Source organism: Capsicum annuum, chromosome 4, assembly GCF_002878395.1.
Source record: "Capsicum annuum cultivar UCD-10X-F1 chromosome 4, UCD10Xv1.1, whole genome shotgun sequence".
Classification (NCBI taxonomy): domain Eukaryota; kingdom Viridiplantae; phylum Streptophyta; class Magnoliopsida; order Solanales; family Solanaceae; genus Capsicum; species Capsicum annuum.
In genome coordinates, this window is record NC_061114.1 from 214,110,119 (window position 1) to 214,126,319 (window position 16,201).

Sequence of the window (16,201 nt, forward strand, 5' to 3'; positions counted from 1 at the left end):
GGATGGTAATGTGGCATAGCCACGTGATTTTTTTTCTTATCTAGGTGGCATGTTTGGTGGAATTTCGTTAAGGGGAGAGGTATTTTTGAGCCAAATATTTAACAGAGGGGTATTTTTGAGCCAAAAAACTAACGAGGGGTATTTTTGATCCATTTCAGATAGTTCAAGGGTATTTTTATCCTTTTCCAAATTCCATTAGAGGGAGGGGTATTTTTTAGCCAAATATTAAACGGAGGGGTATTTTTGAGCCAAAAATCTAACGAGGGGTATTTTTGAGCTATTTTAGATAGTTTAGGGTATTTTTGAGCATTTTTCGTAAGTCTCAATATCCTTAACTTTTAAGTCTAGGGCCAAGTCTTAATATCTCACACCTTAACCCATGAAATATGAGAAAAATAATCTAGATCTCGTGCATGAATAAAAATAATAATTACTCCAGAATAATCTAGTCTCAATAACCTATGAATTCATACACAGAATTTGACTGAAACCTTTCTATTCATTAATAAAAAGATGCAAATTAATCATTACTCCAGTGATTGGAGTTTATTTGGACCAATCATTGGTTCAATTCTTAACAACATAAAGAATTCACTACCTAGTTTTCCCGTGCATGCTACTGTACCCATGCATGCTACTGTACCCTCAAAATAGTACCCGAATGTGCTACTATAATGTTAATTGATGTCAATATTTGCAATTTTGACAGCCGCCAACAGTGATTCAAGATCATTATTTTCACCTTTCAACTCTCCCAAAATTCACCCTAAGTTTCTTGTTGTTCTTTCCAGCAATAAAGGGATTAAAAAGCCCTAATATTCTACTCCTCCATAACTTAACATGAAAACAACTGAACAAGAGAGTGGGTGTGGCCCATTCCTTTTAAATCCTCTTAATTATATGGCCAAATTACCCCTTTACACCTCATTAAAAGGTCTGGGTTATTACATTTTCCCTTACTTAAAGTAACGTTCGTCCTTGAACGGGTATCGAATCATACTTGAAGTGTCAAATAAATGAGGATATCTAACTCGCATCTCCTCCTCAAACTCCCAAGTAGCCTCCTCGGTTGGATGATTATTCCATAATACCTTGACTGAAGCTATCTTTTTTTGAACTTAACTGCCGCACTTGCCTATTAAGAATAGCTATTGGGATTTCCTTATAAGTCAAATTCTCATCAAGCTCTATATCCTCTAGATGGATCTTATGACTATCATCATGAACATATCTTCTAAGCATCGACACATGAAATACAGGATGAACTGAAGACAATTTTGGAGGTAAAGCAAGGCTATATGCCACCAATCCAATTCGGTCCAAAATATCATAAGGACCAATGTATCTAGGACTTAGCTTACCTTTTCGGAAAAATCTCATAACTCCTTTAATGGGAGAAACTTTCAAAAAAACTTTTCCCCCTTCTTCAAACTCCAAATCGCGAACCCTTTTATCTGCGCAGGACTTCTGCCTGCTTTGAGACATCTTAAGTCGATCTCATATCACTGTAACCTTCTCCAATGCTTGCTGAACTAAATCTGTACCCAATAACTTCGCTTTGTCGGGCTCAAACCTGCCGATCAGTGAACGATACTTGTGACCATATAGAGCCTCATATGGTGCCATTTGAATGCTTGACTGGTAGCTATTATTATAAGCAAACTCTGCTAAAGGAAACTGGTCATCCCAATGGCTACCAAAGTCAATAGAGCAAGTTCTAAGCATGTCCTCCAAGAGCTGAATAACTCATTCAGACTGTCCGCAGTCTGCGGATGAAAAGTTATAATCAACTCAACTTGCGAACCCAATGATTTCTGAAAAGATCACCAGAACTCAGTAGTGAACTATGTACCACGATCAGATATCATTGAGATAGGCACACCATGAAGCCAAACTATCTCCCAAAGGTAAATTTCTGCTAACTGCTTCGCACTATAGTAATTCAAACGGGTATGAAATGGGCAGATTTTGTAAGTCTATCCACTATCACCCAAACTGAGTCGTGCTTCCTGAAAGTATTTGGCAACCCAACAATGAAATCCATAGTAATCCTTTCCCACTTCCACTCCGGAATAATCAACTTTTGCATTATTCCACCAAGTGTTTTATGTTCATACTTAACCTGCTGACAATTTAAACAACTAGTTACAGGTTTCAAAATATCAACCTTCATACCTTTCCACCAGTACAATCTATGCAAGTTTTGATACATTTTTGTAGCACCAGGATGGATAGAGTAACACGAGCTATGAGCCTTATCAAGAATTAGTTGTCTCATATCTCCCATAATGGGAACACACAATCTTTCATGATGGCGTAGTACACCTTCACCATCGATAGTGAAATACTTAACACTGTTATTCTGCACTCAATTTTGAAGCCCAACAAGGTAGGGATCATCATATTAGTGAGTCTTAACTTGCACAACTAAGGACGAGTGAACCACCATAACTGCAAGTAACTTTCCAGGAACTGTATGATCAATTCGAACTCCTTGATTGGCTAAAGACTGAATATCTATAACCATAGGTCGCCTTTTGGCTGCAAATCGGGCCAAGCTGCCAATAGACTTCCTACTCAAAGCGTCTGCTGCTATATTAGCCTTCCCACGATAATACAAGATAGTGAGATCATAATCCTTAAGTAATTCTAACCACCGTCGTTATCTCAGATTTAGATCTCTTTGCTTGAATAAGTACTGTAGACTCTTGTGATCAGTATAGATTTTACACGGCTCACCATAAAGATAATGATGCTAGATCTTGAGTACAAACACAACTTTGGCCAATTTCAAGTCTTGAGTCGGATAATTTTCTCATGGACCTTTAGCTGTTGAGAAGCATATGCCACCACTTTACCACTCTATATTAAAACACAACCCAATCCAATTTGAGATGCATCATAAAAAATAATGAAACCAACCTCAGCAGTAGTAAAGTCAAAATCGGAGCCGAAATCAATAATGTCTTTAATTTCTGAAAACTTTCTTCACATTCATCCAACCATTGAAAAAACACACCCTTTTAAGTTAAGCGCATCTATGGAGCAGCTACCTTTGAGAAGCCCTCTACAAACCTCCTATAGTAATTAGCTAGCCCCAAGAAGCTACGAATCTCTGCAACAGTACTAGGTTGAGGCCAATCTAGAACAGCTTTAATCTTCTTTGGATCAACATGAATTCCATCTCTTGACACCACATGCCCCAAAAAGGAAACCATGCCCAACCAAAACTCACACTTTGACAACTTAGCATAAAGCTTGTGTTCTCTAAGTGTTTACATCACAACTCTCAAGTATTGTCCATGCTCTACCTCACTTCGAGAGTATACCAAAATGTCATCAATGAAAACAATCACAAAATGGTCTAAGTATGGCTTGAATACCTTGTTCATGAGATCCATAAATGTTGTGGAAGCATTAGTCAGTCCAAAAGACATCACTAAAAATTCAAAATGCCCATACCTGGTCCGAAAAGCTATCTTAGTGATATCTTCAGCCTTGATTCTCAGCTGATGGTAACCTGATCTCAAGTCAATTTTAGAAAAGTAAATAGCACCATGAAACTTATCGAACAAATCATCAATACGAGGCAAAGGATATTTATTCTTGACTTTTGCCTTATTCAATTGCCTGTAATCAATACACATTCTCATCATGCCATCTTTTTTTTCACAAATAGCACAGGTGCACCCCAAGGTGACACACTAGGCCAAATAAATCCCTTATCAAGTAACTCATGGAGTTGAACTTTCAATTCTCTCACCTCAGCAGGAGCCATACGGTAAGGTAGAATAGAGATAGGTTGAGTCCCTAGCACTAAGTCAATGCTGAACTCAATTTTTCTCATCGAAGGTAGCCTGGGCAAATCATCTGGAAATACATCAACAAGTTCTCGAATAATGGGAACACTGTCAACCGAAATATCTTTTGCTCGAGTGTCATGAACAGTAGAAACAAAACCCAAGCACCCATGATCAATCATTTGGCGTGCTTTAACATAAGATATTATCTTTCCCTGAGTCACAGGAGTCATACCTTTCCACACAAAAGGTATTTCTCCATGAATATCAAAACGTATAAGCTTAGCATAATAATCAACCAAAGCATAACATGACGCCAACCAATCCATACCCATAATCATATAAAAGTCAGTTATTGGCAACATAAATAGATCAACTATGGTGTCCTTACCCTGAACTGATATCACATAATATCTATAAACTCTATCCATCGCTAAGGTCTCCCCTACCTAGGTCATAATAATATATGGAACAACAAGAGTCTCAATCCTTCTTTCTAAGAATAAAGCAAAAGATGGAGACACATACGAGTATGTAGAACCAGGATCAATACGAAAATATGCCTCATGAGAATTTACAGTGATAATACCTATGACTATGCATTAGATGCCTTTATATCCTGTCTAGCCATAGCAAAGAATCTCAGTGGTCCACCTGTTTTCTGAGAACCCTGAGCACCCTGTCGACCCTGTCCATGAGTACTCTGTGGAGCGATCCGAGCTGGCTGAGTGTGAGCATAAGCATTTTCAATATCTCTCTACACCTGAGAGTAACTTGACTAGACCCAAAATCTCCTTTAGGACAAAATATATCAAGGTTCCCTCTTTCACCAGAAGTATAACAAGGACCGCCAACTCCAAAACAATGTCCAATATGATTTCTGCCATAATTAGAACATTTCAAACGTTGCCCAGTCTGAAAGAAATCATTATCTTTCCTCTATATCTATTGTTGCTGACCCTATCTAGTCGGATAACTATTCCTTAAAGATTGGCCCACCGACTCTTACTGTGTAGGCCTAGACTTTCCATGATCAAACCCACTCTTGATCCCAGATGGAGCACCACTAAACCCACCTGAGTTACGTGTCTTTTTATTTTCTCGATTAATCTTTTCTATCTTATAATAGGACTCAGAATGGAGAGCAGTGTCAAACACCTTAGAATAGGACCCATTATGCACATCACGTATCACTGGACCACGATAACGAGCCTTAAGTCCATCCACAAATCATCTTACTTTCTCCCTCTAATTTGCAACTAAAGATGGGACATACCTTGATAACTCAGTAAACTTCGATTTGTACTCAGTGACTGTCATGGATCCCTGTTATAACTCATTAAACTGGCATATCATGTCATCTTGTTTTCTCAAGGGAATAAATCTATCCAAGAACAAACCTGAAAACTCTTACCAAGTGATCGGTAGTAGCCCTGCTTGTCTGCCCCTCAAAAAGAAAGTCCACCATGTCTCGAGAGACCCTAAGAATATAAAAGTTGTAAATTCTACACTATGAGTCTCCTTCAGTCCCAAAGTCGTTAGTATCTTCTCACGGCGATGTAAAAACTTTTGAGGCTCAACAGAAGATGGTGTAGCATTAAACTCCGGTGGCTTAAGATCTATGAAATTCTTAAGATCCTTGGGTTGCACTACAGCTGCAATCGAACGATCAACTAATGGAGTGCCTGAGAGTTACAACATTCAACTAAACTTGTGTCGGCGTCTGCGAAGTAGCCTGAGGAGTTGGAGTTCGACCCTGATTGGGCATCAATGCCTCCAGTACATTCAACATTCTGACCACAATATCAGAAGGCAATGTAACAAAAGGTGCAGCAATAGGTGCTGCAGCTGGAGTATCATGATTAACCTGGTCCTATACTCGCTCAGGAGCCACAACTTGGGGCTGGCCCTCACTCCTAACTCCATGCTGAGGATTAGTCTGTGCCCTAGTTTGAGGCCTGGTTGGATGAGACCCAACTCAACCACCACAACAGTTAAGATCCTGTCCAGCACCACATCCAGTAGGTGTATTAGATCGACCAGTAGAGGAAGAAGCAGGTCTCTTAACCATCTGCAAAATAATATTTAAAGGTTCGACTAAATTCAACTCAACGTACGAACACTAAATAAAAAAATAGAAACATCCTAAATGTTTTGTAGCCTCAAGTTCATAAGTATGGGCGCCTACATACCCATGAACAAGAATCTACTAAACACTGCTCCATGACCCAGGACCTAAATCCTAGGCTCTGATACCAACTTTGTCATGTCCCAAATTCACCCCTAGTCATGACTAGCTCCCGCTAACACCACTTTCGAGAGAACTAATTCCCTATACATTCACAATCGTTATAGTCACTGAGATAAAAATATAAGAAACTCCAAATGCATGAAATAACCATTATCGCAAGGTAATTATCCAACAAGATATTGCATAAAAATTTATGAAAACAACAGTAGTTTAGATAACAAATCTCTACCCCACACTAGACCATGGAGCATCTAAATAAGTTACATGAGTTCAGCATTTGGGCGTACAAACCCAACGAAAAGAAATATAATCTAAAATTACTAAAGCTGGATGACAGCCTCCATGAATAATGCAAGGTTTACCTCAGCAACAGAATCCACAAGTAAAGATCGTCAGTCACAAGTCTCTCTCTTCGCAACTGTATCTGAAGATATGCAAGTAAGGAGTAAGCTATATATAAATATAACCCAGTAAGATCCTCGACCCGCTACTTTAATACCCCTGAAACAAGTGTTAGAAAATACAAGGCACAACCAAAATACATAAATTATATGCACACAGTGTCTCTTATAAGGTAATGCTCAACAAGATGCAAACGGAAGTTCAAAAACCACTCCGTAACTCAACTCAATCAACTCTCACGACTTGTCATAAACGGCAGTGAAGGTGATCAACCTAGCACCCCGACAAGTCACAACACCATATATAATGCCCCAAAAGTCTACTACGGTAGCATGTACAAGCCCCTAACATATTACAGCAGCATAAATAATGCCCCTACCATATTACGGCAGCAATGTATGCCCCTAGAGACAATAATGACAATGAAGAAAATATATTCAATGCCCCAACATCACCTCATATATCACCACTGAGTAATTCTCACGACACCTCCCAAATTATCTATCCACAGCCAGTCAAATACCACCAATTCTATCAAGTTCACGTTTGTCCCAACACATGGACTAGGCAAAAAAATATAATTTTTATAAATCAAATTTGTAAAGAAAGCATAAAAGCTTAGTCTCACTTACCTCGCTAATGATAGATTCTCCAACTTTGTATTGTGTAGAACACCAACCAACAACGATCAATGGGATCAATCTAAATAAAATATTAAATAACAATATCAATTATGCTATTCGAAATCAAGTCTCAATCTCCTTAACTTTTAAGTTTAGGGCCAAGTCTTAATATCTCATAGCTTAACTCGTGAATTATGAGAAAAAAATAATCTAGATCTCGTGCATGAATAAAAATAATAATTGCTCCAGATTAATCTAGTCTCAATAATCCATGAATTCATCCACAGAATTTGACTGCAACCTTTCTATTCATTGATAAAAAAAATGCAAATTAATCATTACTCCAGTGATTGGAGTTTATTTGGACCAATCATTGGTTCAATTCTTAACAACATACAGAATTCACTACCTAGTTTTCTCGTGCATGCTACTGTACCCTCAAAATAGTACTCGAATGTGCTACTATAATGTTAATTGATGTCAATACCTGCAATTTTGACAGCCGCCAACAGTGATTCAAGATCTTTACTTTCACCTTTCAACTCTCCCAAATTTCACCCTAAGTTTATGTTTTTGCAGCAGTAAAGTGATTACAAAGCCCTAATATTCTACTCTCCGTAACTTAACGTGAAAATAATTGAACAAGAGAGTGGGTGTGGTCCGCTCCTTTTAAATCCTCTTAATTAATAATAAATATATGGTCAAATTACCCCTTTACCCCTCATTAAAAGGTCTGGGTTATTATAGTAATAACGGTTTTGAACTCTACCAATTGCAGCAGTGCTATCACAATGAATTAAAATAGGAGTAATTGATTTTTCAAAATAAGGTATTTGAAATAATAAATCTCTCAACCAATTCGCTTCCTCACTAGCTAAAGATAAAGCAATTAGTTCAGCTTCCATGATAGAGTTAGCAATTATAGTTTGCTTTTTTAGACTTCCAACAAATAGCACCACCACCCAAAGTAAAAATATAACCAGTAGTGGATAAGAAATCATCTGATAAAGTATTTCAATCCGCATCACAAAAGCCATAGAGTACAGTAGGATATTTTTCATAGAACAAACCATAATTTTTCATTCTAATTAAATATCTCATTGCTCTCGTTATAGCATGCCAATGTCCATTACCTGGCGTGCTAGTAAACCTGCTAAGTACTCCTACTGCAGATGCAATATCAGGCCTAGTGCAATCAATCACATATCTCAAACTTCCAATTATGCTAGTATATTCCTTTTGATTTATAACATCATTTTTACTTTCAACAGGAAACAAGTAACCACTAGAATCAAATGGAGTTACAACATGCTTGCAATCAAGAAAATTATATTTTTACAATATTTCTCGACATAATGTGACTGGTCAAAGAAAATTTCATCACATGTTCTAGTAATTTTTATTCCTAGAATAAAATTTGTCTCACCAAGATATTTCATATCAAAATGGCTTCTAAGAATATTTTAGTTTCACTAATAACAATCATGTTAGAGCCAAAGATCAATAAATCATTAACATATAGGCAAATAATAACATGCGAATTATTCCAAGACTTATGATATATGCACTTATCACACTCATTTGTTTTAAACCCATTATCAATCATGTAGGAATCAAACTTTTCATGTCATTGATTTGGTGCCTGTTTTAAGCCATATAGGGATTTATTAAGTTTACACACTTTGTTTTCTTGGCCAGCCTCAACAAAACATTCAGGTTGTTCCATGAAAATCTCCTCATTTAGGTCCCCATTTAAAAAAGCAGTTTTTACATCCATTTGATGAATTTATAAATCAAAAATTACCGCAATAGAAACTAAAAGTCTAATGGATGCAATTCTAGTTACCGGAGAAAAAGTATCAAAAAATTCTAGGCCTTCTAGTTGTTTAAAATATTTAGCCACTAGCCTAGCTTTATATTTATCAACAGATCCATCCAATTTTAATTTTTTACGTAAGACCCATTTACATCCAATTGTTTTACAACCCGGTGGTAAATCAACTAGCTTTCAAGTTTTATTAGAAATTAGTGATTCCATTTCATCATTTACAGCCTCTTTCAAGAAAATAGCATCATGTGAAGATAAAGCTTCTTTTAAAGTGAGAGGGTCATCACCAACATTAAAAACATAATAATCAGGACCAAAATCTTTTTCTACTCTAGCTCATTTACTTCTTCTTAACTCAAAATCACCATTTTCTTTATTTTACAAAGTAGAAGTAGAAGAACTAGATAGTGACAAAATATTTTTTTCAGTCCTATGACTTCCACTATTTTTAGAATCAAAAGGAAATTTATATTTATGAAAAATAGCATCACCTGATTCTATTATCACATTATCTTCAAGATTAAAAACTCTATAGGCAGTACTATTTGAAGCATAACCAAGAAAAGCACAAATAGTAACTTTTTTACCCAACTTAGAGATTTTAGGATCCATTAACCTTACATAGGTTAAGCAACCCCAAACTCTTAGATATCCCAAATTTGGCTTGTGACCTTTCCACAACTCAAAAGGTGTTAGTTTGATCTTTTTATAAGGCACACGATTCAACACATAGCAAGTAGTTAAAAGAGCTTCACCCCAAAAACTTAAAGGTGCACAAGACTCAATTAACATAGCATTAGTTAACTCTACCAAAGTTCGATTCTTCCTTTCCGCTACACAGTTAGATATAGGAGAATAAGGAGAAGTTTCATGAATTATACCCAATGATCTAACAAAAGAATTGAACTCATATGACTCATATTCACGGCCTCTATCACTTCTTATTCTTTTTATTTTTCTATTAAACTGATTTTCAACTTCATGGAGAAAAGTTTTAAAATTTTCAAATGCATCACTTTTATTTTTCATTAAGTAAACATATTTAAACTTAGAAAAATCATCAATGAAAGTGATAAAATATCTATTTTCTCTATGATTTAAAATTCCACCAAGTTCACAAATATCAGTATGAAGTAATTTTAATAATTCAGTTTTTCTTTCAACTTGAAAATGAGGCCTTTTTGTGATTTTGGTTTTACTACAAGCCTCATATTTTTCAAAGTTCTTGATCACTGAAATTAATTCTAAACTACTCATGATTCCTACATAACGATCATTTATATGACACAAACGAGCATGCCAAAAATTAGCAGAAGAAAGTATATAAACAGAAGTAGATGTTTTATTTATTTCAACATTCAACTTGAACATACCATCACATGCATTTTCCTTTCCCACAAAAATATTATTTTTAACAATTACATACTAATCAGATTCAATAATCTATTTGAAGCCTATTTTATTAAGAAGAACACTAGACATCAAATTTTTTCTCATAGAATGAGTATAAAGTACATCTTTTAAGATTAATCCCCTTCCAGAAGTAAACTTCAACTCGACATCTCCCATTCTAAGTGCTTGAGTTGTGTGTGAATCTCCAAGCATGATGGTTTTGGGCTCCTCAAAATTTGTATATTTTTTAAATGTCTTTATCATAACAGACATGACGGTTTGTACTAGAGTCAGCCCACCATCCATCAACATTCTCCACCATGTTTATGTTTATTATCACCGCCACAAATGGTTCTTCGGCAATGTTTGCTTGAGGTTTAGGCTCACATTTCTAAAATCTGTAAAATCGAGAAATATGTCGACTCATGCTATAGACAAAGTTCGGTCCTTTTTGTTGTACATGTTGATTTTTTAGTTGTTTTCACTATTATTGTCCTTGGTATGTCTACCATCATTTTTCTTGATTTTTTTCTTCTTAGACTTCAAAGTAGTATTTTTGTTAGTTTTAAGGGTAGCATTATTTGAAGAAGTTAAATCATCTTCAGTGTGATGGTGTTCTCTTCTATTTACAAAAGTGCATCTTGGCCCCTTGCTTCTTCTTCTATGTGGATTATCATTATCAAAGTCTCAAGAAAAGTTTTATTTTGCTTGTGGCGTATAGATTTTTGAAATTCCTTCCACGAAGGTGGAAGTTTATCAATTATGCCACAAATAACAAGGTTATCTCCAATTTTGACTTCCTCGGACCTGAGCTTATCAACAATCATTGTGAAATCCTGAGCTTGGTCTACCACTGATTTTTGTCCATCATTTGAAAACGAAAAAATCTGCTAGCTGCATATTTTTTCGCTTCCGCCTCCTCTGTGTCGTATTTACTCTGCAAGGCTTTCCAAATTTTCTTTGCACTAGAGTAAGTTCTATCATAATAATCATAAAAATTATCAGATAGATAATTAAGTAAAAAGTACCGACAATTGTAGGAGTCACCATCATATTTTTCAACTTTCTCTTGAAGAGAAATGGGTTCTTCATCACTCAAGGACGAGTTATCTACTTTGTTTGGGTTCTTCTCAGTTAACACATAAGAAACATTGAGAAGATTTAAGTAGAAAAGTGCTTTATCCTTCCATCTTTTAAAATGAGTAGCGTTGAACCGAAATGGCTTGTTTAGATCTCTCATCCTGACATTCGCGGATTTTTCAATTGTTTCCATGAATATCCTTAAAATTGTTGGTGAAATTACAATAAAAATACAACTGAAAATTACAAATGAAGAAAATAAAAAAGACTATCTGCTTCTTCTTCGGCTGAGATGTGGATATCTCTTTCTTTTTAAAAAGATTCAAGCCCACTGCACAAAATACTTCACCAGACCAGCAGTAATCTTCTTGACTTGAATCCTCCAAGTTACAACAGCCTTTCTCACAAAGAACAACTCAACAACTCTGGACAAGAGTTTATGTCACGCCCCAAATCTGGCACCCAAAATGCTACATCGTGCTCATGACCCCGAAGGACCATACGCTAATCCATGATTAATATCTGTACCTGTATACTACATAACATCATGAAAAATGTGGAAATAGTAGGCTGAAACATGCCATAAAGTTCAAAACTGAATAAAACACCTGATAAAAACATATCCGAATAAAGTGGTATCACAATACCAAAACTGGAATAAATATCTGAAAATACCGAAGTCTGAATCTAGTCTGAAAGCCTCTAAATAACTGAACTGTCTGAATAAGGAGTTGATGGGACATGTCCCCAACTAATGGGACATGTCCCCAACTAACTCTATCTACTGAATACTAAGCTGAAATAATGAAATAAATAATCATATCGCCCTCGAATGATGAGGACTCACTGCTAAATCTGGCTGCTGAAATTTGATCTACTAAGGATGCTTTGGAGCTCGTACTTCTGAATCTATGGTATAAAACACCATAGCATAAATACGTCAGTACGATTGAATGTATTGGTATGCAAGTGAGGTAAGCTGAATGCAAGGGTTTATATGCATGAACTATGCTAACTGACTGTATAACATAAACGTGAGAATACATGCATGAATAAGTAACTGTAACTGAATTTTTAATGATACTGACTACTGAGTTTGAATAATGATTACATGAGATATTGATATCTGATATAACTAATACTGAGCGATTGTATCTGACAGTCTAGGTTCTGATGGAACTAGTTGAGTTCCATACTATTCTAAGTTAACTGTATCTGATAGTCCTGAAATCTGAAGAACTATCTGAGTTCTTTTACTGAGACTGTGGGAAGTAGTCATCTAACCGACATGCCCCAAATAAAATAATATAGCTGAGTTGGGGTCCAATCTGTAACCCCAATTGGAAGGGTGTCAATACTGCGCCACTGGTAAGGACAAGCTGTGGGTGACCCTCATCTGACAGTGTCCCCAAAAGAGAATGGAGGGACCCTCATCTAACAGTGTTTATCCACCTCATCAACCCTCATCTGTCAGTGTTGATGTCTCAACCTATGCTAGCTACATAGTTCTAGAATGCAAGGACTGCTTCTAGGGATCATACCCCTATCTATCAGTATGTGTCCTCATCCTTAGGTTCACTCGGTGCTAAATCCTACTCCCATCTGAATGAACACTGAACATGATTAACTGAACTGACCTGAACTGAGTTCATTGAATGACAGAATACTACCGAGATTACTGAATTACTGAGCTTTCTAAGATATGGGGATTACTGAGTTTACTGAGTTTTCCTGAGTCACATGACTGATTGAGTTCTATGGTTCGTGGCTTGACTGAGAGTATCTGGAAAACATGAAACTTGCTCTAGACACACAGCTAAATTGTCGGGTATAAGTACCTCTCAGGACTCGATAGCATGAAACTGACAAGACATGACACTTCTTGACACATGACCATAGTCAACAATTCATAGTACAATCATTGGGGATATTCATGAAGTATTTGTATGCCATAAACTTACACAAGAATGGAAATGCATATAAACATGTTAAGTCTAATCTCATAAGCATTACATCAATCCAACACAAAGCATAATAATAACATGGGAGTCAGTTGAACGTATGGATGAAACATGGGTTCATCATTTTGGTCACAATTGAGTCATAAGGCATATTTCCTATTCTCTTAGAAATTTTATCAAACACCTTGCATGCATAACTATAAGCTTAGGCAGGGACATTAAATTAATTCATCATGGTTGCATAAATCAACACAATTTAGTAGATTTCAATCCACATGCTAGCATAAAATCATGAAAACACATTAAAGATTCCAAATTGGGTATCATACACAATATCAACATGATCATAATCAATCCACAACATAAACATCATAATTTATAATTTAAAGTTGGATTCTTCAGTGTTCATTCAGATGGGAGTAGGATTTAGTTTCTTGAAGTTCTTGGACTTGAAGAACTTGGATCTCTTAGTTTCTTGAAGAAGGGTTTGGATCTTGATCTTGGGGATTGATCTTTGAGAGAAACCCTAATTTGGTGTTGGAGATGAATAATGAAGTTATGAGCTTTGGTCTGGTATAATTAGGGGTTAAAAATGGTAAAAGACCTAAAAGACCCTTTTAAAAATGACTTTATATTGTTGAACGGGATCTGCGATAGTCTGTCACTGGCTCGACGGTCCGTCATTCTGACCGTCGCACTTGGATCAGAATAGGGACTCATGGCCTTAGTAGCGACGGCTTGGGCGACGGTCCGTCGCAAGCTCGACGGTCCATCAACCTGTCCGTCGCACCTTAGCCAGAAGATTGACTTACTGCCTTAGTTGTGACGATTTAGGCGACGGTCCATCGCTAGCTCAATGGTCCATCAATCTGCCCGTCGCACCTGGGCGGTTCTGACAGCTCTCAGTAAAACATCCATAACTTTTTACTCCGAATCGGATTTGGACGAAATTGGTATCGTTGGAAAGCTAATTCAATTTTCCATATGATAATAAGTGAAATTGGGGAAATTCTATCTGATTTAAATATTAATCATTTAGAAAGTCATCACTAACTCTTCTGGGGACTAGATTTGACTTAAAGAAAGTTCGGGGTATTACAGTTGAGTTCAAAACTTCACAAAAAGAACACCCCCCTTCAACCAATAAACTCTATTTTTTACTAACTTTTTTGTAAACTCTATACTGTCTTGTATATTTCAAAATCATGCAAGACCACCTTTATTTATAGGATAGAAAGTCTTTCATGCGTTGAATAAGAAGAAGTAAATAGGATAGTAAAGATGGAAGATCAAGGGATTTTAGGTTACAAGAGTTACATGAGTTATAAGATATAATGAGTAGGATAATGGAGGAATAAAGATATAAGTTACAAGTAACTTATGTCTACATTCTAACCACTAACTCACAAAAATAATGACCAAGGTGAATGCTAACATAATGAGCAACTAAAGGCCAAAATAGGTTACCAAAAAATTAAATCCGAGTAACTGCCAACAAGTTGAAAGAATGCTATCCAATTCAATGCCACTGATGAAATGCTCACTGTTATGGTTAACTCTCAAAATGTGAGTTACAGTGAAACTAGGGAAGAATGAAAATTATCTCATGCATGGCCACTTGGACGTAACATATTATTCATATAATAATGCATATAATTAATATAAAAATATCCAAACTCCATCATCAACCTATAGCAAATGGTAAGACTTCAAATGAAGTGCACTGTTGTTTGCCTCCAAGACTGTCATTTGCTTGTCTTGCCCAGGCTGATCACTCACCTTTCGGAATGATGTGGTAATGCAGGAAATAACAAGGGACTTGAGCCATTTATTAATCTTAAGGTTCGTCTTTCTTTTTTGTTATCTTTTTACTGAATGAGTTTTTTAGTTTTATATCCATGAACTGATGAATGTAGCTATTACATGCTATTAACATTTTATGGGAAATCTGGCAACATTTCAAGGTCAATTCAACCTTTTCTAATGCTCATGGAATGGGACTTATTTCTGATGAAATTTTTGGGGTTTGCATTATCTAATAAAACCCTTTTTCTATTCAACTTTTATATGTTAACAATTGTTGAATACAAAAGGAAAAGATCACAAGCTGTGGAAGACTCTAGAAGAGTTAGTCATGTTTGAAATCTTTTATAACTATTTTCTTGGAACAGTTAGTTACATTGTGATTAACGGCTAGTTGAAGTAGTGAGAAAGAGTAGTTGATTCCTCTATAAATAACCAACTATGTACTATTGATTACACAAGTTGAATAAACAAGATCCATTATTCTACTCTGATGACACCCAATTTTGGCTCTCCATGCTTAAAATTAGCACATTTAGGCGTCTTTATCGTTAATGTGCACAAAATGTAATTTTTCGTACATATTTTATAATTGTTAATAAATTATTGATAATCATCATTATTTTAAGATTTTTACTTATTTATTATCATATTTTAATCTTTCATAATTTATTGATAATTATCTTTAATTTCGTAAATATTTTTATCAGTTTATTATTATTTTTAATATTTTTGTATAGTCATCTGCATACAACACTGTAATTTTTTACTGTACAATATAATTTTAATTATTTATAGTATAATATATTTTTCAAGATAATTTTATTTTTTATTTGTTGTCTATATTTTCTGTAACTATATAACGACATTCATATTTTTGTACATTTATTACAACCCATAAAAACTGAGTCGAATTAATTATTTTAATACACAAAATAATAAATTAGTCAAGCCAGAGTCTCGTCACATTTATGACATTTGACTCTTCTTTCAACTACCATCCCTTAAATTAAGGATCTTGTTGGAAGGATACACGATGTACTGGAAGAGCGCACGTTAGA

The 16,201-nt window shown here is 35.7% G+C and overlaps 1 pseudogene; it reads right to left on the reverse strand.

Annotated features, from left to right (window-relative positions):
• Positions 1-956: 956 nt before the first annotated feature.
• On the reverse strand, positions 957-1,485 carry LOC107868667 (annotated as a pseudogene).
• Positions 1,486-16,201: the final 14,716 nt, after the last annotated feature.